The sequence below is a fragment of the Callithrix jacchus genome, chromosome 17, assembly GCF_049354715.1.
Source record: "Callithrix jacchus isolate 240 chromosome 17, calJac240_pri, whole genome shotgun sequence".
NCBI lineage: Eukaryota > Metazoa > Chordata > Mammalia > Primates > Cebidae > Callithrix > Callithrix jacchus.
The window spans coordinates 6,522,498-6,545,549 of NC_133518.1; the positions used below are offsets into that span (position 1 = coordinate 6,522,498).

The window sequence follows — 23,052 nt, forward strand, 5'->3', positions numbered from 1 at the left end:
GGGGTGTGACACTTGGTCCCATGCCCAGGGATCAACCTGGCCAGGGTCAGCAGGGGACAGGGGAGTGTGTCTGGGAGGTGTCAGGGCAGGCTCTGGGGCAGAAAGAGGAAGGACTCATGGGTGGACCTTCAGGGTGCTCGGGGGTCAGGTGCCCAGCATGGGACAGCCCAGGAGATCAGTCTGCCAGGCTCCATGGCCCCTGCTGGCTCCTGTGCTTTGGAAAGCCTGCCTTGCACACCCCGAGCCTCCTGGGCTGTCTCTCTCTGTCCCCTGGGTCCATGGGCTGGGTGGTGGTGGGGAGGTCTGATGCAGCTTTGAGCCTCAGCACAGAGCCAGGCAGTGGCAGGGATGGGCTGTGGTCCCCGTCCAGGCCCAGCATGAAGGGAGGAGTGAGTCTGTGCAGATCAAGTGCCCTTGGTGCTGGCCAGGACCCCTCCTCCACCACCCCCAGGGGAGCCCCTGACAGCTGCCAGCAGGGTCAGGGTCCCAGGAGAATTGTGTCCCAGTTTAATCAGTGTCAGTTTACTCCTGCTGGAAACGAGGCCACTCTGGCCAGATTCAGGCCTTTTTCCACCCGCCCCCACCTCTCCTGCAATGGGGTGCCCATGGGTGCTGGCTGCTGATGCCCACTAAGGTTGGCACTCCGAAAAGGTGAGGCAGCTGGAGCTCAGGGCACAGGGGCTCAGGGCACCCACAGAGCTGAACGTGCCTGTCCCACCCCCACCCCAGCCCCTCCTGACTCTGGCCTGCCCAGCTTTGAAGTGCGCCTCCTGTGGCTCAGGCCTGCTTGGTCTGATGGGGGCCTGGGGCCCAGCAGTACCTGGCATTCAGTGCTGAGGTGCCCATAGGTGTGAGCAGAGGCTCCTCCAGGCAGGTGCCTGCCTCACCAGCTCCCTTTCCAGGCGTCAGGCCTTACTTGGTCCTCAGGGAGGGGAACCAAGATGGGTCTTTAGCTTGATGGGAGTGAGGACAAATGGCCCAAGCTGGGGTTCAGGTTCCCCTGGAACATGTACCTCTCTGGACCTCAGTGTCCCCGTGACCATGGGCCAAGGGCAGAAGCCACGGCAGCCTGATCTCAGGAACAGTGAGAGCTGAGCAGGAAAGGTGGCGGCATGGCCATTTCTGATGGCTGGGGTCCTGCGAGGCTCAGAGGGCTCTGGGCTAATGGCCTCTAGTGACTGGCAGCTGGGCAGCCCCCAAATTACCTTCCCTTTGCTGCAAGTAGCTGGGAGGGAGGTGAAGATTCCCATTTCTGAGGGGCGTTTCAAGGGGCACAGCAGGTTTGAGGCCAATGACGCTTTCGATCTGGGGCAGGTGGCACTGGTCTGGGCTGGACGTGGGGAAGCCCCTGGGGCTGACTGAAGCTGTGTGTGGGTGGAGGGGCTCAGGGAGGAAAGGGGTGCCTGGTGGGAAAAAGCGGCCAGGCTGGCGGGGAGGAGGGAAGGGTCCAGGGGAGAGAGGACTGAGTCTGAGGGTGTGGGGCTTCGGAGGTGCCAGGCGCTGGGCTGGGCCCGGCTCCTTGGGCTGATGACCTGCCCACCTATCCCACAGTACGTGGTCATGCCCACCTGGCATGCCACGGTTGTGGTCTTGCAGAGCTTCACCTCCCACCTGCCGGGGGACGCCAGGAGTTCCTACCTCATCAGCTTTGTGAGTCACCCTGGGAGGGGGCTGGCCTGGGGAGGCTGAGGGTTTTGGGGGGCTGTGCCCTGACACCCACCCCCACATCCTCACAGATCTCAGACCTGATCTGCCAGAGCACCAAGGACTCCCTGCTCTGGGAGTTCCTGAGCCTGGGCTATGCGGTCATGCTCTGCCCCTTTGTCGTCATCCTGGGGGTCATGTTCTTCCTCGCCATGGTGCTCTTCTTCCTCAGCAACTGTGCCAAGGCTGAGCAGCAGTGAGTGGGGATGAGGGGAGGCCTGCTGGGGAGCCCTGCTAGGGGGTGGTGGAGGGGAGACCTGGGTGCACCCAGGGGGTGACCTGGTTGCTGGGGTCCAATCCCTGGGCCTCCCCACGCCTGTGGGGCTCAGTGCCAGCATCAGCCTGGAGCTGTGCGGGGCCACAGGGATGTCTGGTGGGTCCAGGCTTGGACTTGGTGGTTTCCAAAGCTGGGACCCCTCCCCCTTCCTTTTCCTCTCACCTTCTGACTGCTTTCTCCTTTCCTCTTTACTCCTCTCCCCACCCCTGGGCTCTCCCACCTCCCCCTTGGGCTGATGAAGTCCCTGCCCAGCACCTCCAGTCAGCTGGCCCCCACGACGCGATGTGCCAGAGCAGTGCCCGGGCCCAGCCCCTGCTGACGCACCATCCTGACCCCCGCCTGTCTCTCCCCTAGGCTCAACCAGCGGGTGATGCTGCCTGCATCTGTGGAAGTCTGAGGTGGTGAGTGCAGGCAGGGAAGCCCTTGGGGAGGGGGAAGGCCAAGGCTAGGTGACAGGGAGCACTCTTCCTTTGGAGTCCCCTCCTGCCCCAGCACCTCCCACCAACCCTGGGCTTGGACTCTGATGTTGCCAGAATTCACTGATGGAACCACGGGTCAGGGCTCCTCCCTCCCTCCCTCCCCCCTCCCCCCTCCTCCCTCCCTCCCTCCCTCCCTCCCTCCCTTTTTCCCTCCTTCCCTCCTTCCTTCCTTCCTTCCTTCCTTCCTTCCTTCCTAGGGCTGGGTGGGGCCTGGCTGGAACTCCCCACTCTATCTGGACTTCTGCCCTCCGGTTCCTCGTGGATGTACCAGGGCCTGGCTCCTCAGACCTTCCAGGTGGGAGCTAGAGCTTCCCAGCAGCACAAGAACCAGGGTCACAGCCCCAAGCCCAGGGGGAGGCCTGCTGCTTCAACGGCAAGGGGAGGAGGGAGGGCGGCCTGGCAGGGGGCCCCACTGAGCCCTGTTTCTGACCTAATGCCCTTTTCCCCAGGTGCCCCTGGGACAATGAAAAACCACACTCCCACCTAGTCTGGAAGGTGTCCTACGGCATCCGGGACCACCTGGGCTGCCCACAGGCTTTCTGTGTTATCCACGGCTAGGTGCCCACCCGCTCTGGCAGGGGCCTGCTGAGTGGCCCTGGCTGCAGGAAGAGGCAGTGTCCTCAGTCACCCTGGAAGGCTGTGTGTGTTGGAGCCATGAGGTTGGACAGATTCCTGGCCCTAGATTTGGACTGCCGGGCCCCTGGGGCCAAGGAAGAAGGCAGCCCGAAGTGGGTACTGCCGAGAGCCCGGCCTGCCACCAGCCTATGTGATCCTGGGCCAGTCCCTGCCCTCCCTGGAACAAAGGGCCAGGGGGCTCAACTTTCCCAAGCAACTTGCTGAGCAAAGCACGATCTGCAGCTTTGAAGATTCACCAGGCACTGGGCCATACGGAGAGTGAATGGCCTAGGCAGTCCCAGCTTTGAGGCCCAGGTGAGGGCCAGCATGCAGGACTGCAGCTTCTCAGCTGGCCTCTGACCTTGGGGACATCAGACTCAACCTGGGAGATGAAGCTGGGCACCCCCTGGCTGGGCCAGTCTCTCTGGAGGCCACTGTCTATCTCGGGTTGGCTGCTAGGCGGGAGCTCCCAGGTGGGGATTGTTTTGACAAGCTGGCATCATGAGGGGTGAAGGCCCTGGCTGCAGCGGCGCAGCACCTGGGCCCCAGCCTCGTGGTCTCAGGGTTTCACACACCAGCCAACCTCTGCAGGGCTCCTGGTGGCCCCAGGAATATTTCGGCTGTCTAGCCCTTTGCTGCCACCACCCCAAGCCAGGAACCCACTCCCTCTAGAGGCTGGGCTGAGCCTTGGCCAGGGCCAGGGCCCAGGAGACCATTCTAGAATCCATGGGGCAGCCGCCAGGGCTCTGCTGCTGGAGGAAGCAGCTCTCCACAAAGCTTCCTGCATGGGCTGAGGCACTGGGAGATGCCAGTCCCTATCACACAAATGACCCCCAGGGCCAGGCCTTCACACTGGCTTTGATCACCCAACTCATGCCTGTGCGCATACCAGGATACAGCTGCCAATGTCACACCAGCCCCAAACCCCTTTGGGGGAGTTTAGCCCGTGTCATACACTCCCTGCACATTTGCTGCCATCAAGGCAGTGCTGGTGTCTGGGGCCCAAGAGGCCAGTTAGGAGACCCTGAGAGCTGGCTTGGACAGTGCTCTTTCCATCCCTTAGTTATTGGCTGGCTGTGGCTTCAGTGGGTGTAAGCTAGTGGAATACCCACCCATGGAGCTGTGGGGTACCTGGGGAGGCCTGACAAGGGTGGGCTGGTACCCCACAAAGCCCGGCCTCCACCCCAGCCTCAGCCAGGGCCCCAGTGATGTTTTCTTGTCATACAAGAATCAGGTCCAACTGTTGCCTCCTCTTCCTTCCAGAAGCCAAACTGCTCCTTTATTTTTTAGAGCTGCTGATTATGAATCTCAGAGTCTTAAGAGAGAAGCCAAATATATTCCTCTTGTAAATGAAGAAATAAACCTATTTAAATCACTCCCTGTGGCTCCCTCAGCAAAAAAGCCTGGGGTGGGGGGTGCAAAAGATGGTCACACCTGTACCCAGCCTGCAGCCAGCATGTCACCCTGTATCCACCCAGGTGAACCCCAGAGCCCTGGACCTGGCCCACAGGGCCCTGAAGCCACAGTCCCAGCCTAGAACCAGGGGGGTCTCTGCATCCTGGGACCCCTGCAGGAACAGCTTGGGCTGTGCTTATCAGAGCAGGATGCCTGGGCAGGCAGTGACACCCTCCCTGGGGACAGAGCCTTAGAAATGGCTTGCATATTCAAATCATGGTGGAAAAATAGGAGTCTTGGGCAGATGGAGGCTGAGGGTGGCCTGCACTCAGCTTCCCCACCTTCCTCAGCTGCGTTTTCTTCTTGGTCCCACTCTGGAGCAGGCTGGGGCTCCTGATGACTAAAGGCGACCTTGCCTTTTTCTGTGCCAGTGTGGATGGCGGTGATTTGTCCAAGACCCCCTTTTTGGGAATGGCCTCGTGGTGCTGCTTTTGGCCTACAGGCTTCATTGGGGAGCTGGGAGCTCCATTCACCTTGGACAGCTTCCGGTTTTTCTTATGCAGTTTTGTGGACTTGGCAGGGGTGTTGGGGCTCAGGGTGGGAGCGCCAGGGACTGGGCCCTTGGTGGTAGGCATCCCGTTGGCCTGGTCTGGGACCTTGGCCTTTGTCCTCTTGCTGCATGTGCTGGCTGGCTCCCGCAGGTGGCTGCAAGTGTGCCATCCTCTGACCTGTTTCTTGCAATTCTTTGTCTCTGGCAAGAATCCCTTTTTCTTCTGCTTCCTGCTGATGGGGCTCTGGGTGGCGCTGGGGATCTCCTTGGTATCTTTCTCCAACTTGGGGTGCCTGAAGGGGAATAAGCCGGTAAAAAGGTGCCCAGTGAGGGCAGCAGCCACCTCCACCCAGGTCCCGTGGGGTTCCAGAGGCCCAGGGATCCCACATCTGTGTGTGCGCAGCAGTGTGAGGGTGATCCTAGCCCCGCCCAAGTGTGCATCCCCTGCCCAGTACCTACTGAACTCCCAGGGTTTTCATGGCCTGCCAGTAGAGGTCAAGTAGGCGGCTGGAGCCGGTGGAGTGCACCCCCTACCTCAGGCCCTGCTGCTGCCCCTGCAGCATGCCCAAGAGCACTGTCAGGTCCAAGGTCAGCTTCTGCAGAGGATGGGAAGGCAGGGCGGTGGTGGCCACAGGGGCAGGCCTCTCTGGGGCTCCTGGTGGTCTTCCCACCTTGGCCCCATTGCTCTCTCACCAGCAAACCCTGTAGTCTCCTGGGCCTCAGCCTCTCCTTCTGCCTGTTAAGGCATCCGTGTCTGTCTCACCATTGGAGGAAACACATGCCCAGGTGTTGGTTCTCCTCCCCACAGCTGCAGGCCTGGTCTGAGTCTCCACCGTGGCACTGGTGCACCCACCTCCAAGAGGGCCATCCCCACCACTCCATCACCGTGGGGCTGCCAATGCCTTTCCTCCAGCCTCCCTGCACGTCCTGAATAGGTTACTGTTGGAATCTGCTGGTTTCCAGGAGCCCCGATCTCCTGGCTTCGTCGCTATCACCCAGTTTTGCAAGGCCCCATCCCAGGCCCCACCTCTGCCTGCTGGTGTAGCCTTGGCAAGCTCTCCCTCCATAAAGGCTGACTGGCACTTATGCTGAGGCCTCCCAAACCTTACCCTCTAGGCCAGACTAGGGGACCGAGATGGCCACCTACAGCTGCCTCCCAACCCTGCCCTGTGGCTGCCCAACATGTCACATTCCACCCATCCACACCCTGCACGAGGCCTGAAAACATGGCCTCCCTAACGTATGTCCACCCTGAGTCTTCTCCCATCCTTCACCATCTCCAGCCCTGCCAACCCCTTCCCAGCTTTCTCACCGGACATGGCAGTGCCATACCCTTGCACCCTGCCCTGCAGGACAGGGTGGCGCAGTCCCTTCCCTAGTCACTTGCCCATCCACAGCTCTGTAACTGCCTAAATGACAGCCCAGAGCCCCAACCAAGGCACTGAGAACCTTCCCCACATGACCCCCACCCCCAAGGTCTGGCCTGGGTAATGGCACTGATGCCGGGAGGCCCTGAGGCCCCCAGGAGGAACCCGACACTGCCCTGGGCTGGGCCCCACCTCACCTCGTGTTTACACGTCCTGAAGACAGTACTGAGCAGCTCCAGGGGGAACAGCACCTGCTGGTGCTCTGCCTTGGTCTGCGCAGGTTCTGGGGAGGGGTGGCCAGGCTGAGGTACTCTGGAGGGCTGTCAAAGCCTTTGTTTCCAAGCAGGGACTAAAGCCCAGAGGCAGGGACCATCTCCTGGGACAATCCCAATTCCCTGTCTCCCCACCCCCCACACTCCGGGAGGCTCAGGCTCCAATCCTGGCTTGTCCTCTCTGAGAGAACCGATCCCGAGCAGGCCAGGAGGAAGGGTGCCCCCCGGCTATTACCTCCATGACCTTTGTCAGGACCTGGCTGATCAGCTGCTTCCGCTCTGGGTCCTGGAAGCACGACCTCACCTCCCACATGGACAGGGTCTTCTGGAGCAGCAGGCAAGCTTGTGCCTGTGGTTGGGTAAAGGTGGGTGCCTGGAGCCTTAGCATGTTGGGTATGAGAGGCTGAGGGGGGTGAGGGGGCCTGCCAGTCATGGATGTGGGCGGCGTGCAAGGCCACCTGCTGCTCTGGACTCTGTGACCACCTGCTCTCGTGCCTTCATGTACAGGTGGGGGCATGGAGGCCTCCCAGCTGGATAGAGGTGGGACCTCAGGCAGGACAATTCCTACCCATTCCTGGCTAATGCCATCTTCATTCAGTCTGCCCCCAGCAGTCCTGGCACCTGATCAGACACTACCACGGTGTCCTCTGTGTGGCCAGATGGGCAGTGGTGGCTGTGGGAGTGAAGCTGGCCCCGCCCCCTTAGTGCCTCCATGCTCGGTGTGGCAGGGACGGCTGCACCCGTGTTCACCAGGCCAGCACTCTGGGGCCTCAGAAGCAGGTTAAGCAGGTTAATTCACATGGGCCCTGGGCTGGGAGCCGGGAAGTCTCTTACCTGCTGGTGGGGCCGCCCTGGGCTTGTGACATGCTAGACCAGGACAGGGAGCAGGCTCTTACAGAGCACCTGGCGGGGAAGGGAGGGTTGTGAGGTGTGGGTGGGGCTGGGGCTGAGAGGGGACCCCAAGTGGGCAGGGTGGGCCCTGACACTCACTGGGTGCCGGGAAAAGAGGCTGAGGAACATGGGGACCATGAGGGGGCTGTGGCGCTTGGTCAGGAAGGAGCTCAGTACTGATGAGTAGACGCATATCGTGAAGTTCAAGTCCAGGCAGCCGGCAGCCTAGGCCAGGTGAGAGAGCTGGCTGAGGCCAGGAGAGGGCCTCTGGGATGGGAGGAGACTGGGCTAGCTTCGGATGGTGGAGGGTGAGTTCTGGGGAAGTGTGAAGTGCATGGGCTCTGCCTGGGCCAGGCCCTGCTCACCTGTGAGCTCTCGGTCATGGGGCTGGGGTTGGTGCCAGCCTCCAGCTCCTCCTGCGTCTCATGCACGCACCCCTCGGCAGTGCCGCCCTTCAAGACTCAGAGCAGGTAGAGGGAGGCATTGAAGTGGTAGAGGGCGGTGGAGTCGGGCTGGCGGCCTCGATGCGGTCACCCAAGTCGTGGCAGTACATACGGCCACGGCACAGGTGGTAGCTGCAGGTGGTGAGGACAAGAGCTGGTCAGAACAATCTCAATCCACCCTGCTCTGCCAAGCAGCACCAAGCAAGTCCCACTTTACAGGTGAGGAAACAGATCTGGAAGACAGATGTGACTGAGGACACAGAGGAAGGCAGGGCTACTGGCAGCTTGCTTGGGAGCTATGTGAGCTCATCGTGCTTGGGCAAGGGGGCACCCCACAGGGGGAACAGAACAGTTCCCGAAGTGGGGGGCTGCACCAGGGCCAACCACCACCTGGCACACCTCTCCTGTCCATACTCATCCCTCGTGGGGAAGTGGCCTCCAGGCCTTTTGTAAAGCGAGGCAAGGGTTCTGCACTCAGAACCCTATGTGGCCCTGCAGGGCCAGGACAGAGTGGGGACAAGAGGCAGGATGCTCAATGAGTGACACTGTCCATGCACACTGGCAGAACTATCTGAGAAGGTGTGGCCTGGGGTGGAATGGAGGATGACCACCAGTCATGCCCCCCACCCTGCAGACCATCCATGCAGTGCCCAGGGGCCCAGGCCTTCAACTACCCAGCACCTAAGCCCTGAAGGCAGGTCTGCACCTGACGCCTGCCTGGCTCTCCCCCGCCTGCCATCACCTCCCTGCTAGACCTGCCTCCAGCACAGCCCTGCCCAAAGCCTTCTCCACACCGCCAGCCATTTCCAAAAAGGGAAACCAGATCCAAAGCCTTCCCCACGCCAAATGTCCCTGCTGAAAATGCCTCTGCGGCCCCAGCCCCACTAGGGTCAGGCCTGCGAGGTTACAGGGGTCTGTGGCCTCACGCCTCACCTGACCTCCCAGCTGGATGTCTGACCGCCTCACATCAGGATGCTCTTTCCCCTTTCTGCACTCCCCAAGGCCTCCCAACCTGACAAACTCCCACGTACACTGCACCTCCGAGGACTGGGTGTGTGTCCCCAGCCACAGGTGGTGCCACTGTCCCCACCCACCCCGACACAGCCCCACTGGAGACTGTCAGGGGCTGGGATGGAACCCAGCTCCAGGGCACCACTCGCACATGTCAGGAGAACACCGGGATGGACCAAGGACCATGTGAGTCACTGAGTGACACGTGACCTAGGGCTGAGTGGTGAGCCTGCAAGCTAGGGCCCAGGCTGGAAGCTTGGCTCTCTCTTTCCTGTACAACAAGCAAGCCAGGAGTTCTGCCTGGGGGCTAGGGGCTGGGGACTGCTGGCCAAACCCGCCAGCCTTGCCCCCGTGCTCACGTGAGGATGCACACAGTCTTGTGCAGCAGGTCCTGCTCCTGCTTAGTGCTGCTGCTGTGTAGGCTGCACCAAATGATGCCCAGCAGCGGCTCCAGCAGCTCCAGGATCAGGACGTTCTCAGGCTGCTTGGTCACCAGCACCTCCACCAGGTCCAGCACCTGCAGCTGGGAGAGCTTGTCAGCAAGGAGGGGGCAGGGCATGGGCGGGCGGGGGGCGGTGATGGAGGCGGTGGAGGCACCAGCCCCCAGGCTCACTCAAATCTGGAAGTCACTCTGCAGTACCTTCTCCTTCTGTGGTTTGCTCTTCTCGTCCTGCCGGGCCTGGATCCACAGCCTCTGCTCAGCAAAGAGACTGGCGAGGTTCTGGTCCAGGACCATCATGGCCTCATCCCCCAGCTCCTCCTCATCCTCACTTTCCACTCCACCCTGAGGGACAGAGGCCCAGCAGTCAGCCTGGCTTCGGGCAGGTGGACACACAACATAGGGACTCAAGAGCCCTCCCCGGCTCTGCTCACCAGCGCCTTCGAAGCCTGCAGCACACTCATCAGCTGTACCCAGAAGCCCTGGTCCACATCCTGTCACGCTCCTCCTCCTCCTCGCTCTCCCCAACATCGCTTTCATCTTCACTCTCTGAGCCTCTGCTCTCCTCACCATCCTCGTGCTTTTCCTGTGGGGTGGTGGCAGGCTCGTCACACACCTCTGCGATCTTCCCACTCCTGCCACCCCACCTGGCCCGCACTGGCAGCACCTCTGCAACCTTCAGCCGCTGCTCATCAGACTTGTCCATCACCACCACATGGTCATCCTCATCCTCACTGGTCTCCGAGTTCAGCACCTGGGGAGGAGACCCAGCCACTGACCCATCTGTGGCCCCGCCCTCCTGACCAGGCCCTGCCTGCCATTGGCCAAAAGTCCCCATTTCAGGGAAGAAAACAGAGCCTAGGAGAGGTGGCCACACCCTGCAAGGACAGGACAGGGCCTCATTGAGACCCCTCCCACCAGGCACAGGCTGGCAGGAGGGAGGCTAGGAGGCTGAAGCGCTCTCCTACCTGGTGCAGCTCCCTGCTCAGTGAGCCCCAGCACAAAGTGCATTTTCAAAGGTCCCAACTCACATCCAGAATCAGCTGTAGGGCACGCGGGGTCAGGTGGGAGCAGACGTGGTCGAACATGCTCTGGGCCACTTGACACATGAGGTGGCTGGGCTGGGCCAGCAGGGCCAGCAGGATCTCCACCAGCACCTCTACCCATGGCAGCTCCTGGGGATCTGCAAGAGGGTGGATTGAGCCCAGGCAGGAGACCGTTGTCCTCACTGCACCACTTCAGTCCCTCTCGTACCCAAGGATACACCCTGTCCCAGAAGCAAGGACCCACCAATGGCCTTGGTGCGGCTCCTATGGCGTCTCTCTCCCAGGCTGTTTCTGATGTAGGTCTGGATGTCACCCAGCAGGTCACAGCTCTCTGTAGGGGACTGGGGACAGGGTAGGACACGCACTGCGGACAGCCCTTCTGAGCCAGGCAAGGGGCTGGCCAAAAGGCAGCAGTGGCACCAGAAGCCTTCAACAGCCCAGCCACTGGCCGGCCCCAGCCAGCCACCCCGAAATCCAGAATGGAAGACCTCAGCTGGACCCCAGAATACCAAGGGCTGAGGGCCTTTTTACACCTAATATGCAGTTACAGGATCTGAAAACCTGCAGGGGACAGAAAAGGAGGCCAGCTCCCACTTTGACACTCAAGACAGACAGAGCTGACAAGGATGGTCAGGGTCCCAGAGTAGCCAGCAAACCCCAGCCCCCAATTCATAATTCTAAATGATTTCCTCCATGTTTGGCTCGGCATGAGGCAGAATTGAAAGTCGTTAGTTTCAACTAATTTAATCATATCTGAACTCACCTGATGGGACAGCCCTGGACTCCAGGGACTGAAGTGGTGGAGTGTGTGCCTGTGCAGGGCATCTTGACAACTGTGTGATCTTTGGTACCTAAAAGACAGACTTTTCCCTCAAAATGCAGTGGGCAACGTTTAGGCCAGGGTAGGAAAAGCAGCCCAAAGCCCTGGTCACTGCCCCCGGCTCCCAGGCTGTGTGCCACGCAGGTCCCTGTCCTCTGGGCTGCACCTTTTTCATTTATTCATTTTCTCTGAGACAGTCTTGCTCTGTCACTCAGGTTGGAGTGCAATGGCACAATCTCAGCTCATTGCAACCTCCGCCTCCCAGCTTCAAGCGATTCTCCTGCCTCAGCCTCCTGAGTAGCAGGGATTACAGGCACCTGCCACCACGCCCAGCTAATTACATTTAAGTAGAGATGGGGTTTCAGCATGTTGTCCAGGCTGGTCTCAAACTCCTGACCTCAGGTGACTCACCTGCCTCGGCCTCCCAAACTGCTGGGATGACAGGTGTGAGTCCCTGTGCCCGGCCACAGCTGCACCTTTTATCTGATAGTGGGCACAGCAAACTGCAGCCTCCTCTGTGCAAGTCAACACCAGAGACCTCAAGGTTGCAGGCTCCACGTGTGTCTTGGAATCAGCAGGGCTCCACTGCTATCAAAGGTCTGACTCCAACACTCAGAAGGGGCATCATGGGCAAACTTTACCCACACAACTCATCCACAGGCTGGGCTCGGACTAACCAAAGCTGGCAAGTAAAGCCATCACAGCCAAGAGGCCAGACGGGCAAGTGAGAGACCCACCTACTCAGGCTATGTAAGACCAGCAGCCTCGATAAGAGCTTCCCATGTTGTGAGAAGAAAACTCTCTAAGACTCAGGGTAAGGGCAGACGCAGTGGCTTATACCTGTAATCCCAGCACTTTGGGAGGCCAAGGTGGGCAGATTACCTGAGGTCAGGAGTTCAAAACCAGGCTGGCCAACATGGCGAAATGCTGTCACTACTAAAAATACAAAAATTAGCCAGCACAGTGGCAGGCACCTATAATCCCAGGTACTCAGGAGGCTGAGGCAGGAAAATTGCTTGAACCAGAGAGGTGGTGCTTGCAGTGATCCAAGATCACACCACTGCACTCCAGCCTGGGCAACAGAAAAAGACTCCATCTCAACAAACAGACGGCCAGGCACAGTGGCTCATGCCTGTAACCCCAGCACTTTGGGAGGCCAAGGCGGGCGGATCACGAGGTCAAGAGATTGAGACCATCCTGGCCAATGTGGTGAAACCCCAGCTCTACTAAATATACAAAAAAATTAGCTGGGCGTGGTGGTGCATGCCTGTAGTCCCAGCTACTGGGGAGGCTGAGGCAGGAGAATTGCTTGAACCAGGGAGTCAGAGGTTGCAGTGAGCCAAGATTGCACCACTGCACTCCAGCCTGGTGATGGAGACTCTGTCTCAAAATAATACAAAAAACAAAAAAACAGACAAACAAAAGAGGAATCAGGATACTGAGTGCTGAATGTGGTCAGGGCTTCCTGATGGGAAGAAATGAGAGGGACACCCCGTGGTTCTAGAGAACCAGTGGCCAGAAGGTGTTCCCACAGCCAGAGGGTACAGTGCAAGCTACTCTGCCTCTGAGTCTCAGTTTTCCCATGTCAAACATGGAAAAGCAGAGTCTGCCTCAAGTTTTGGGAATTAAGAAGGCCTGCCTGGAAAGCTCAGGACACCAGCTGGTGCCTGCTAAGGGGCCGGAGTGACGTTTCCTTGGATGATAATTCTACCCATGATGAGGCTGGCTTAGGAAACCTCCCAACATAACTCCCCAAGCCTTTCCTGGCTCCCCCCCATAGCCCTCATAGCCGCAGGACCCCAGGCTCACGGCCCCTCCATCCCAGGCCACAGTACCTTGAAGAGGTAGATACCCACAAGCAGCAGAAGGTGCTGGAAGGCGGCAGCCCTGGGCTCTGAGGAGGTGGCCTCCAGCTCCTTCAGAGTCTGCAGCATCCTGTGAGGAGCCAGGCAGATCCTCAGGCCCCGGCTGCCATCAGACCACAGCGTCCTGCCCACCCCCTGGAAATCCCACCCGCGCACCTGTCCCAGGCCCGGCACTGCTGCACAGTGAGGGGTGTCACGGGGCTCACGCTGTGACTGTGATTCAGCAGCACGTCTGCGAAATGAACCAGGTGGTAGGTCCAGGGCTGCCCGCCCCAGGTCTGCTCTGGTGCCAGCTTGAACTGTGTGCTGAGGGTCTGCAGCAGACTAGGTGACAGGCAGGGCTTGGTCACCAGACTGATGAGTGAATATAGCCGCCTCCCTCTGCCCTCCCCAGGGCTCGGTCTCCCAACTCTCCAGGACCTGCTAGGACTCCCTGGGCCTCAGCCGTTGTCCCCAGCATAGGGAAACTGCAGGAAGCAGGAGTCCTGAAGGCCTTTCCACCTTTGGGCCTCTCCCAGGCTACCTCAGGCTCACCTGAAGAAGGTGCTGCTGACGGTCTCTTGGGCCTGGCATTCCAAAGGGAGGGAGAGCTGCTGCCTTGTCTCAGGGATCTGGGATGTGGGCTTCTTTGTGACAAAGAACAAGTGAACAAACACAATTAGGGGTGGGCAGGAGAGCAGCTGGTGCCGTTCACGGCCGTTTGTTTCCATGGGCTCCCCTCCCCTGGTGGCACCACCCAGGGTTCAAGACCAGGAGGAGGGGAGCCCTTCTGAACCCTTCTGCTCTCGGTACAGTCCTCAGGGCCCTCACTGGCAAGGCTGGAGGTCGCTGGGCCAGGAAGGGCTGGATCCCCAGCTGAACATGGCTCAACCCGAGCTGGGGAGAGAGAATCAGTGCCCCCCTCAAAGAACCAAGAGATGTGAGGCTGTGTGGTTATGGCCGAGTCACGCCACTGCTCCTGCAAACACGGGGCCAGTGCAGCCCCCTCCTGTGACCGGGCACACTGAGGGTGAGGTGAGCACCCGGCTCTGCTCGGACACAGATGAGGCAGGTGTGGGGCAGGCTTCCCTGATGCCACCCATGGGCAAAGGCTCCCTGCAGGGCACGCACAGCACACCCAAACCTCTTAGGCACCTGCAGCTGGGGTGCCTCCTGGGTCTCTTCCCTACAGGCTCCTGAGGAATTCCCAAGTCCCCTTGTGCCTGCTCCCCACTGATGACTCAACCCAAAGGCTTCTGGCTCCAGAGGACACAAACCAGAATGAGTTGAGGGGCTCATTCCTCGACCACATGCCCACGGGAAGCTCCAGCCCCTCTCGTACCTGGCCACCTCCTCCGTCAAGGCCTCCTCCATCCCTAGGTGCAGGCTGTCCACAAGGCTCACCAGTCTGAGGATGATCCATTTCCGCAGCCAGAACACAGCTCGCTCAGGCCTGGGGCGCAGAGGCGAGGTCACGTGAGCCACTTAGAACTGGCAAAAGCAGGCTGTGCCCAGTGGCTCACACCTGTAATCCCAGCACTTTTGGAGGCCGAGGCAGGTGGATCGGTTGTGGTCAGGAGTTCAAGACCAGCCTGGCCAACATGGTAAAACCCCATCTCCACAAAAAATACAAAACTTAAGGCCGGGTGTGGTGGCTCATGCCTGTAATCCCAGCACATCGGGAGGCCAAGGTGGGTGGATCACCTGATGTCAAGAGTTCAAGACCAGCCTGACCAACATGGAGAAACCCCATCTCTACTAAAAATACAAAAATTAGCTGGGCGTGGTGGTACATGCCTATAATTTCAGGTACTTGGGAGGCTGAGGCAGGAGAATCACTTGAACCAGGGAGGCAGAGGTTGCAGTGAGCTGAGATCACACCATTGTACTCCAGCCTGGGCAACAAGAGCAAAACTCCATCTCAAAAAACAAAAATTAGCTGGGCATGGTGGTGGGTGCCTGTAGTCCCAGCTATTGGAGAGGCTGAGGCAGAGACTCACTTGATCACTTGAACCCGGGAGGCAGAATTTGCAGTGAGCTGAGATTACATGCCACATGCCACAGCACTCCAGCTTAGTGAGACTCTATGGGGGGGGGAAGAAAAAAGAAAAAAAGAAAACAAATTATCAAAACCAGGACATTCCTTTAACTGATCTCAGAGACAGAAAACCAAGCTCTCTCGCTCCCAACTGCCAGTGCGGGACCTCGGTTTCCTTGAGAGCTATGGTGCTTTCCCTCTCTCTGCTCATGGTTTAGGGCCAAGACACCGTGGGTAGGGGGGTGAGGGGCAGGGTCGCTGGGCTCTGCAGGCTAGAAAAGCTAACTCCTGAAGGACGACGGGTCCTTCGCACGGTCCACTCACACGTGCAGTGATGCATCCTGAGCTTTCTTCAGTTGTTGGTGCTTAAGTCAATCAAGGAGTCCAGGTTTGGCTGGAGAAACATGCCCTGCAGCCAGGCCACATAGCCCTGCAGGGCCCAAGAGCTCAGGAACCGCACGACCCACCAGAAGGTAGGCACCACTGGGAGACCGTGGTTGGTGGTGGGGGAGAAGGCCACCAGCACGGCCAGCTGCTGCTCAGGGTCATCCCAGCATCCCTCTAGGAAAGTGCCCATGTATTCCTCCATCTCCGGGGTGAACTTGAACTGGTTTGGGAGCTGTAAGAGTTAGGCATGGTGCTGAGCCCACAGGCTTGCAGCCTTTAGGGTTAAACAGAGGCCCAGGGTCTCCCCTGGCACACAGCAGGGCTGAGCCTGAGCTTGCTCCATTCCTGGTCACCCCAGTGCTTCTGTCTGGCGTCAAGGCCTCCCCGGGTCTGACTTTCCCAGCTTCAGTGCCTCTGGCCCCAAAAGGCCCCTCTCGCCACACTGCTGAGGGGGATGGCCTGTTTTCCTGGCTCAACGCACAGGCAGAGCAGTGGTTAAGAGGCCAGACTGACCCAGGTTCAAGGCCTACGCCACCAATTCCTCACTGTGTCATCTTTGGGACCCAACCCAACCACCTCAAATGCGCTGCCTCGGGGCCAGGACCCGTGTTCCACTTTTTGTCTGGCGGCTTAGCATTTTAGCAACCCTTTGCACTTGGCCATTACTGCCATTGTGTAGGTGAGTAAAGTGAGACACAAAAATGCCTAGAATAAAACTCCTCAGGGTCAGAGGGCTCCCAGCAGGACCACGTCTGGCCTCACAGCCCAAGCTCTTCTCATTTTAATTTTCTCCAGTTGTGCCCCGGGAGTGCAGTGCCACTATCACGGCTCACTGCAGCCTCGAAATCCTGGGTTCACGTGATCCTCCCACCTCAGCCTCCTGAGTAACTGGGACTACAGGTGCACACCACTGCCCAACCCCGGCTCTTAACCACTGCCTGATGCTTCAAGTCTGCCCCTCACCCAGAATGACAGCTCTCGGAAACTTGCTGCAAAGATAAAATGAGCTGCCGAGAACAGTAAACCCAGCAGCGCTGACTGGGCACCAGGCACACCAGTGCTCAAACATGGTCATGACGACTGTTCTCATCACCGCAACATGGGCAGGGGTGGAGGGTGGTCTGAACAACCCGCTGACTACCAACATCTAAGTGGGGGCCCGCTCCTTTTCACAACTGTCAGAGGGAAGCCGGGAGCAGTGGCTCACATCTGTAATCCCAGCACTTTGGGAGGCCAAGGCGGGTGGATCACCTGAAGTCAGGAGTTTGAGACCAGCCTGGCCAACATGGCAAAACCCTGTCTCTACTGAAAATACAAAAATTAGCTGGGTGTGGAGGTGGGCACCTGTAATCCCAGCTACTCAGGAGGCTGAGGCACGATAATTGCTTGAACCCGGGAGGTGGAGATTGTAGTGAGCAGAGATTGCCTCATTGCCCTCCAGCCTGGGTGACAAGAGAAAACTCCAACTCAAAACAATCTGTCGGAGGGGAAGGGGTTCAGGCAGCTCACTACCCAGACAGTGGAGACACCCAGGTCTCTGGCCAGGCTCCTGAGGTGCCCTCTCCCCTTCTTGGCAAGGAGAGCACCTCCCTAGCCCTTCCAGCAGCATCGGGCTGCACAGGCGGTGCCCACCTTGGCCATGCACATGTGCTCCATGTAATGGCGGATCACATCTCCCCGCATCACCAGCTGCAGCTGTTCCTTGGTCAGCAGTGGAAGGGCGGTGCCCAGCAGGCAGAAACACAGGTAGCTAAGAGGGACTATGGGACCGAGCATGGTCAGAGCCCTTGGTCCCCCGGCACGGACCTCAGGACTGGTAGTCCAGCCCCATTTCACAGACAGGGAAGGGGGCCGAGAGAGGCCACATGCCACACGCACCTGGCTGGCCAGAACTGCAGCTTCAGCAGCCCCTGTTCCACCATCCCCTTCCAGAACTGCAGAAACTTGTCTTCCTTGAGTGCCAGGTAGAGCAGCTCCAGGGCGACGGCAGGCAGCTTTCATTCCTTCTTCACTGAGGACACTGCCATCTTCAGCATGTTCACCATCCTGTGGGGGGCAGGGGACTCAGGGAATGCTTGCCTCACCAGCAAGGGCCAGTGTGCCAAGAGTAGCCAGGGCACCCCCAGGCTACACAGCCAATCTGGGCTTGGCCAGATGCAGTCCCACAGCCCCAGGGAGAGCAAATCCATCCACCTCCCTCACACCTGGGAACATTCTCATCCGAAAATAGGTTGACGGATCCCACCAGCTTCTTGAGCCTAGAGGGAACTTTCTGCTGGGCCAGGAGGAAGAGCCCCAGCTGTTCAGGACAGCTGAGCATCGCATCCAAGTCAGTGCTGAGGACCTCTGGCAGCATCTCCTGCAACATGGCCTCTGAGACCTAAGGGTGGAAAGGTAAGAAATGGTGGCTTCCTCTGCAGGGTGAGCCCAGTGTGGCCTCTTTTACCTGCCAGCCTCCTGACACAGGGCCATCTGGCCAAGCATCAGAGTCATCAGAGGCCATTTGCTAAAAAACTCAAATTCCCAGGCAGCTGGGTTTTTGACAAGCATTTTGCTGATGCTAACTGGCCCAGTACTACCTGCCTTTTTTTTTTTTGAGACAGAGTCTTGCTTTGCCACCCAGGCTAAGTGCAGTGGTGTGATCTCAGTTCACCGTAACCTCCACCTCCCTGGTGGAGGTGATTCCCCTACCTCAGCTGGGATTACAGGTGTACACCTCCATGCCCAGCTAATTTTTGTATTTTTAGTAGAGGTGGGGTTTCACCGTATTGGCCAGGGTGGTCTCGAACTTCTGACCTCAAGTGATCCACCCACCTCACCCTCACAAATTTCTGGGATTAAAGGTGTGGGCCATGGCACCCAGCCAGAGCTACCCATTTAATTATTCCTGGTTTTGGGACTTCAGAGGACTAGCCCATTTTATACAAAAGGGGCCCTAGGTAGACAGCTGGGATTCAAATTCAGGTCCTTTTGGCTCTGAGGTCGACTCCTCAGCAGTCCTGGTCTGGGACTTCCCAGCCCCTGCCTTTCTCTTCAGTGGCAAAAAGGCCTAGGTGTACCTTCCCAAGTCGGGCAGTGGAGGCCCAGGAGGGACCAGCCTTGACCAGGAGAACAGCAGCAAACGTTTTATATACCTGCCATGTGCCGAGTTCAGTTCTAGAGTGGCACTAGCCACACGGGGCTGCTGAGCGCCTAAAAGGCAGCAAATCTGAACAGGGATGTGCCTACATGTAAAATACACGCTGGATTTTGAAACACACTGAAAAAAAGAGTAATGATACCTCAACGATTTTTTTTTTTCTGAGACAGTTTCATACTGTCACCCGGACTGAAGTGCAGTGGTGTGATCTCAGCTTGCTACAACCTCTGCCTCCCGGGTTCAAGTGATTCTCCTGCTTCAGCCTCCTGAGTAGCTGGGACTACAGGTGCCTGCCACCATGCCTGGCTAATTTTTTGTATTTTTGGTAGAGACAGGGTTTCACCATGTTGGCCAGGCTGGTCTCGAACTCCTGACCTCGTGATTGACCCACCTCGCTCTCCCAAAGTGCTGGGATTACAGGTATGAGGCACTGTGCCCTGCCAGCTCAACAGTTTTGTATACAAATACATACTGAAATAATATTTTAGATATACTAGATGATGTAAAATGTTACTAATGACACCTGTTTCTTTTTAACTTTTTTTTTGTGAGACAGAGTTTCATTCTCATATGGCTTGGGCTGGCTGGAGTGCAATGGCATGATCTCGGCTCACTACAACCTCCAACTCCTGGGTTCTAACGATTCTCCTGCCTCAGCCTCCCAAGTAGCTGGGATTATAGGCATATGCCACCATGCCTGGCTAATTTTTTTATACTTTTAGTAGAGATAGGGTTTCTCCATATTGGTCAGGCTGGTCTCAAACTCCCGACTTCAGGTGATACACCCACCTCCCAAAGTACCGAGATTACAGGCATGAGCCACTGTGCCGGGCCTCTTTTTACCTTTTCAACAAAGTCACTGAAACACTTCAAATTATATGTCTTTATATTTCTATGGAACAGTGCTGTTCCTGATTCTCATCTGAGCCCTCTTGATGTCTTTGTAGCAGGAAGTGTCTCCCGAGCCCATAAGGCTGGTGAGCTCATACCTCGAAGAGAATGTCCACCAGGGCTTTCTGGGGCTGCTCCTGCAAGTGGTTCTGATACTGGGCCAGGGCCTGCAGCAGCTTCACTGACTTCCTCAGCACCTCCTGGTCCTGGTCCCCACAAAGGGGCAGAGGGTATGAGCAGGGACCACTACTGTCCCCCACCCATCCAAGACCAGCCTACACCCCCCACCCCCACCGTCCTCCCAAAGTTCTCACCTTCACCAGCCAGCCTGACTGAAAGAGGGCGAGCACTCTGAACAGGTCTGCAAAGACAGCAGGTCTCACCATTGACTAGAAAAGGATTCCAGGCACAGCATGAGGGGCTGTGGGACTTCCCACCCCCAGCCTCTCACCCCCGGGGCTACTGACCTCCCCGGGCCCTCTCTCACCTTCTTCACCTGATGCAGGTCATATTTTTCTTGTATCTGCTGCAGGATGCTGCACAAATGGAGGTCTTCAAAAGACTGTAACAGCTGCCAGGAGGAAGAGGGGCTCAGGAAGTGGCCCACTACATCCTCACAACTCAACCTCCCTTCCCCCTTCAACTCCTCCCAGGAAGCCTTGGGTGCCTAGTCGCACCCCATGAATGCCTCTGAAGCTGCTCTCAGAAACGAATCTTGCCTCCCTGCCCCATCTCCGCTAGGATTTCTGAAGTACCGTCTGCAAGTGGTTCTGGGACTGGGACTGGAGCTGAGCCTTGGCAGCTTTCTTTTTTTTTTTTTTGAGATGGAGTCTTGCTCCATTGCCCAGACTGGAGTGCAGTGTCGTGATCTCTGCTCACTGCAACCTCCACCTCTCAGGTTCAAGCAATTCTCCTGCCTCAGCACCCACAGTAGCTGGGGATTACAGGTGTGCACCACCACACCCAGCTAATTTTTGTATTTTTAGTAGAGATGGGTTGTCAACCTGTTGGCCAGGCTGGTCTCGAACTCCTGACCTCAGGTGATCCACCCGCCTCGTCCTCCCAAAGTGCTGGGATTACAGGTGTGAGCCACCACCGCTCCTAGCCACAAAAGTACCTTCTACAGTCCCTAGATTGCTCTGCTGAAATTCTCAGCCACTGGGTCTTCTCTCCATAGCCCGGTCTGAGCTCCACTCAGGCTGATCCGGCGGGCCTGGGTCTTAACTGCTCTTCCCCTTGTCAGGGCTCCTCAGAGAGTGGGCTACTCCAATCAGCTGAATGCCCTGCAGGCCTAAGGGAGCCCACCCCACCCAGCGCTCACTGCTCCCAGCAAGTGTACCTAAGAGGCCGGGTAACGCAAGCACCAGAAAGAAAACCTGCTCCGCTTCCCACTCCCCCTGCCTGGACTGCTTTGGAGACAGGCCTTGCTCACGCTTTCTCCACCTTCATGTGAGGAGGCTCCCTCAGGCTGGCCTCCAACACACTCCCGACTTCTCTGTCGGGCTGCCCCTCCGTCGCGCTGAGACACCCGCCCTCCTCACACCCCACCGTTTTCACCCGCGTGGCTGGGATCCTGCCAGGAACAGCACCTCACCTGTGCCAGGGCCAAACTGTAGCAGGGCCGGGCTGTTTCTCGCCAGACCCCGAGTCCCGTGATCAGCCGCTTCAGGGCGTATTTCATCTCAGACCCCTGCGGAACCAAGCGCACCCTCGCGTTGAACGGTGACAAGAAGCTGCACACCCCGTGCACCTTATCATCCAGGTTCGCGACCACGTGCCCCCATCCCAAATCCCTGGGCCCGCCGCCGCTTCCTTGTCGGGAAGTGCGCGGCCCCTGCCCCAAACCCGCCGCTCCATCTTCGGCCTAGCGCGCAGATACTCCGGCAGCTTCTCGGCCACAAGTCGCGTCTCCTGCTCAGGCTTCGCAATGTCCCAGAAGTCCAAGAACCCACAGCTGTGTTTCAACAGGTCGTGGCGGTCCGCAGGCCGGGCGCTGTTCTGCGTCGCGTCTCCCGGCGACGGGGGCTCGGAGGGTTCCTGGCTCCCCATCTCCGCCACACTCATGGAAACACGCATGCCCCGGATCCAGCCACTTCCAGGTCAGGGCCCGGCGCATGCGCACTGTTTTTTTCAGTTGGCTCGGAGTGGGAACTGGGAGGGGCGGGGCAGGGGACGGGGGAACCAAGAGGAGCGAGGCTGGGGCGGGCACCCAGGAGGGGCGGCATTTCCGCCCTCGCTCTGAGCGGAAGTTCCTCGCTGCGCCGGCGCGGTTGTTCCAGCCTTTCGCTCACGTTCATTCTGTCCCGGAGGCTGGGGCATCTGCCCCTTTGGAGCCCCACGGGGCGGTTTCTGAGGGTCCATCTCGGAAACCAACTGAGGTGCAGCACATCATCCGCCTCGTCCCAGGGCGACCCTGCGCTCGGAGCCCTGAGCCATTCAACAGTTACTGACACCTGCTTTGCGCAGCGCTAGGCGGTTGGAACAAAGCGGCCGCTTTCGTGGAGGAACTCGGAGCTAAGTGCATCAAAAAAGATCATAATTATGAGGCCGGGCAGGGTGGTCACGCCTGTAATCCCAGCACTTTGGAAAGCCGAGGCGGGTGGATCACGAGGTCAAGATATCGAGTCCATTCCCATCTCTACTAAAAATATAAAAATTAGCTGGGCATGGTGGCGCGTGCCTGTATTCCCAGCTACTCAGGAGGCTGAGGCAGGAGAATTGCCTGAACCCAGAAGGCGGAGGTTGCGGTGAGCCGAGATCGTGCCATTGCACTCCAGTCTGGATAACAACAGTGAAAGTCCGTCTCAAAAAAAAAAAAAAGATTCGTAATTATGAAGAGAACTGGGAATGCAGGGGTCCGAGGGAGCCTTTTCAGTGCTGAAACGTGAATACATCACCGGTTAAAAATACGCCTGTGGGAAGTTGAAAGGTTCCTTTTAAAGTTTCCTTTCTTGTCAAGGAATAAGCTGCTATTAACTGTTAAGCTGTTGGGGGAAACCCAGCAAGAGCCGAGGCAAGGGCCTGAAGTCTCAGCATGTTCTCATATAAGTGTAGAATTAGTAAACAATCTTGCATGTTCTTCACATGTACCCCAAAACCTAAAATGCAATAAAAAAACCCAGAAAAAAGAATTAGAGATATAGTTATTCCTATATGTAATCATAATCATATAGCTTTTTATATGTAATCATAACTACAGATGTTTAATCATATAATCATATAGCTCTTCATATTAATCATACATATAGGTATGTAATGATATAATCTCTAATCTTACTTATAAGCCTCAGGAAGTATGGGACTGACATGGCATTGGAAAAGAGGTGACGCTAAAGACAGATGCTCTAAGCCCTCTGTCACGCTCGCATAAGGGCTGCTGGAGGACACCTTGGCTGTGCGACTGTGTCAGTGCTCTGAAAGCACCCGGTTTAGCCAGCTAGGGGA

The 23,052-nt window shown here is 57.9% G+C and overlaps 2 pseudogenes across 2 annotated transcripts; one reads left to right on the forward strand and one right to left on the reverse strand.

Annotated features, from left to right (window-relative positions):
* Window positions 1-1,560: 1,560 nt before the first annotated feature.
* LOC128931130 (uncharacterized) lies at window positions 1,561-4,451 on the forward strand (annotated as a pseudogene). Its single transcript, XR_013528928.1, has 4 exons — window positions 1,561-1,650; window positions 1,737-1,859; window positions 2,336-2,382; window positions 2,910-4,451. The product of XR_013528928.1 is annotated as an uncharacterized LOC128931130 (transcript).
* On the reverse strand, window positions 4,311-21,710 carry LOC100400769 (myb-binding protein 1A-like; annotated as a pseudogene). Its single transcript, XR_013528363.1, has 26 exons — window positions 21,454-21,710; window positions 21,203-21,298; window positions 20,096-20,179; window positions 19,923-19,997; window positions 19,707-19,814; window positions 17,783-17,958; window positions 17,457-17,624; window positions 17,211-17,328; window positions 15,516-15,810; window positions 14,494-14,606; window positions 13,709-13,832; window positions 13,331-13,498; window positions 13,145-13,244; window positions 10,734-10,830; window positions 10,475-10,626; window positions 10,111-10,197; window positions 9,878-10,029; window positions 9,618-9,788; window positions 9,364-9,521; window positions 7,916-8,125; window positions 7,650-7,775; window positions 7,494-7,562; window positions 6,895-7,008; window positions 6,585-6,707; window positions 5,480-5,616; window positions 4,311-5,313 (listed from the first exon to the last, which is right to left on the reverse strand). The product of XR_013528363.1 is annotated as a myb-binding protein 1A-like (transcript).
* Between the last annotated feature and the right edge of the window lie 1,342 nt (window positions 21,711-23,052).